This window comes from Podarcis liolepis (assembly GCF_965112155.1).
Source record: "Podarcis liolepis genome assembly, chromosome: 2".
Taxonomy (NCBI): domain Eukaryota; kingdom Metazoa; phylum Chordata; class Lepidosauria; order Squamata; family Lacertidae; genus Podarcis; species Podarcis liolepis.
The window spans coordinates 13994388-13997753 of NC_139555.1; the positions used below are offsets into that span (position 1 = coordinate 13994388).

At 48.1% G+C, this 3366-nt stretch overlaps 1 long non-coding RNA gene across 1 annotated transcript; it reads left to right on the forward strand.

The window, feature by feature from the left end:
• The first annotated feature begins 389 nt into the window (after nt 1-389).
• Nucleotides 390-3160, forward strand: LOC310700349. Its single transcript, XR_014522577.1, has 4 exons — nt 390-1129; nt 1449-1764; nt 2332-2814; nt 3075-3160. It is a non-coding gene; the product is annotated as an uncharacterized lncRNA (long non-coding RNA).
• The last annotated feature ends 206 nt before the right edge of the window (nt 3161-3366 follow it).

Genomic DNA, 3366 nt, shown 5'->3' on the forward strand with positions numbered 1-3366 from the left:
TATGTCTTTCTAGTGTTGTACTCTGTTATTGTTACAGGGGCAAGTAAATCACTTTGGCAGAATTTAGTTCTGAAATGTACAAAACCACACAATGCAGTAAATCACCACTGTTGTTCGATGCTTCTCTTCAGCATCATGTGATGGTATGTGGGGTTCAGTCATAGGTCAACAACCCGTAAATTGAAAGTCATGGATCTTGCCCCGTCCCCCCAGAATTATTTCTGCAGACTCACGGAAGTTTCCTGCAGTCTTCCTGCAATCATGTCTACCCAGAAGTAAGTCCTGTTGGAGTTGGTGAGGCTTACTCCAAGGTTTAGGTGGGACGCAGATAGCGCTGTGGTCTAAACCACAGAACCTAGGGTTTGCTGATCAGAAGGTTCAAATCCCCGCAATGGGGTGAGCTCCCGTTGCTCAGTCCCTGCTCCTGCCAACCTAGCAGTTCAAAAGCACGTCAAAGTGCAAGTAGATAAATAGGTACCACTCTGGCGGGAAGGTAAACAGCGTTTCCGTGCGCTGCTCTGGTTTCGCCAGAAGCAGCTTAGTCATGCTGGCCACATGACCCGGAAAAACTGTCTGCGGACCAACGCCGGCTCCCTCGGCCAGTAAAGCGAGATGAGCGCTGCAACCCCAGAGTGGTCCACGACTGGACCTAATGGTCAGGGGTACCTTTACCTTTACTCCAAGGTTTAGGATTGTAGCCTCAATCTGGATCAAACTCACAATGCTTAATTTGGCCCGTCCTCGCCTGCTTGCGGCTCCTTACATTTTCCAGGGCAGTTCATTCTTTTAGAAATCTTCCCTCAAGGTTAATAAAGAACATCCACACAAACCCTTCTTCTTCTTCTTTTTTACTCTTGGTAATTTGTGAAGCTGGTGAGCTGAGGGGAACCAAAACTCAGGCAAAGTCTTCAAAGCTTTTCTCTAAATCTCTCGTTCACCCTTCCCTTCATTTTGTTTTTTTCCTAGGCATGAGGAACCTTGGCTCTTCCAAAGAACAGGCCTGCGCAGAGGGGTTGGGAGTGAAGGAGGGAGAAACTCGTGGCTCCCTGCCCAATTTATGTGGATGATGATTCGTGATTGACTTTCTGGGAGGTCGTCCTTTAATCGGACCATTCGGTGTGTTTTGATGGTGTGTAGACTCTTCCACTAACCACACTCGCCTGAGTGGCTGTTGTGGGTGGCAGCCGGGGGAGAGGGGAGGTCTTTGCCCAAGGTCCAAGGCAACTGCCTATGAAGTGGTTCCCTTTCTCGAATGCTTTGCAGTTCATTCCTTGGCTTTTTGTGGTAGCTTGGCAGAAAAAAGGGGCTGGGAGGGAGAAAGCAGCAGTGCTATCTATCTTTGAGAAATGCGTGAGTGTTCAATCTCTGCCATTGCCTGTCGGAATAATTTCATTCTGGTGTGTCACTGGAATGACAGTGAAAAGAATGTGGCTTTTCTTTTTTTCCAGATTTCACACATTTTACTCCATGAAACAAAAGGAGGTTCATTATCCAAAATCCCGTTGGTGATAAGGAATGATATGTTCAGTTAATATGCAATTACATCGGAACCAGGGCCCGATTTAGGTTTGACGAGGTCCTAAGCTACTGAAGGTAATGGGGCCCTTTATATGTCCACCTGTCCTTTGTTAACAACAAATTGTCGCTGTTTTTTGTTTTGAATATATGCTATATGGTAATTTATGGACCTAATAGGTATCTAAAGCCATTTGCACGTGTTGCCATGCAACCAGTCCATGCAGAATGTAGGTACCCTATATCAGTGTTTCCCAACCGGTGTTCCGCGGCACACTACTGTGCCGTGAGACATTGGCTGGTGTGCCGTGGGAGGGAGGCGGGCGAGTCGGGCGGTGAGAGGCGGCGGCGGCGAGGATCCGCGTCGAGCCGGGGGCGGCTCCGCGGTGGTGGTGCCGAGCGGCGGGGCAGCGCGTGCAAAAGTGAGGAGCGCGAGACAGCGGAGGAGGAGGAGGCCGGCATGTCCGGGCAGCAGCAGCAACAACAGCAGCAGCAACTCCCGGCGACGGCTCCTCAAGCCCCGCCGCCGCCCCCTCCTCCGCCCGCTATCGCCGCCACCACCACAACAGCCGCCGCCGCCTCAGTTGCCGCCGTCCCTCAGTCCCTCGCTCTGCTGCCTCCTCCCACCCCCAAAGCTTGGAGGTTCCCCGGCAAGGGGGAGGGAAAAAACTTTCACTTTCGTGCGTCCCTCCCGGCGTGACGCTGCGCGCTGACGTCACGGGGCGGGGCTTTAATGGTGGTGTGCCGCGAGATTTTTTTCAGTAAACAGGTGTGCCGTTGCCCAAAAAAGTTTGGGAAACACTGCCCTATATATAGAAATGAGCGAACCAGTGATATTTTAGGGAGCAGGCCAGCAGGCGGGGCCCATTATTTACATCATAGGAGCCTACTCAAACAAAACACTGTTGTTGTATGTAGGTTTTTTAATTTGGTTTTTATCTTATATTTTGGAAATGTACATCCAATTTTTTTTCTTTAGTTTTTTTTGGGGGGGCCCAAGAGAGTGGGGCCCTAACCTATAGCTTGTTTAGCTTATACGTAAATCCGGCAATGATTGGAACAGATATAAGAATAAATTCACCTAGCAAAAAGAATTTTCAGGAGGAAGGAGTGAAAGTTGGTAAGAGAAAGAGGGTATCATCTTGCCACCAATGTTCCAATACCTTTTGAAAGGGGATCACTTTTAACTATGAGTGCTAGCTAAGGATGCTTGTGAAATTACCGGTAAATCTTTGTGAATTCCAATATGAACGGACCTGGTCCACACCTTGCAGACCAAGGTGCAGATGGGAACTTACCGTATTTTTTGCTCTATAAGACTCACTTTTTCCCTCCTAAAAAGTAAGGGGAAATGTGTGTGCGTCTTATGGAGCGAATGCAGGCTGCGCAGCTATCCCAGAAGCCAGAACAGCAAGAGGGATTGCTGCTTTCACTGCGCAGCAATCCCTCTTGCTGTTCTGGCTTCTGAGATTCAGAATATTTTTTTTCTTGTTTTCCTCCTCCAAAAACTAGGTGCGTCTTGTGGTCTGGTGCGTCTTATAGAGCGAAAAATACGGTAGTTATACACTGGTTTTATTTATACTTCTCTGAATGTGGCAAGAAAGTTATTGGCAGTTGAAACATATTAAAATAAGGCATACTTGAGGAAGTTGATCGGTCCGTATTTCAAAGTGCGCTGACCAGCTTTCACCTCCCAAACTAATGTGTGGATTGGAATGTAGCAATCCTTTTGATTTTGCACTTTTCTGATTTTTGCGGTGCAGCCTTTGAAAACTTAGTGTTGCAAGGTGGTCTGTCTTAAAAAGAAAGAAAAGATTTCTCCTTCCAGATTATAGCTTCTCCTTCTTCCGG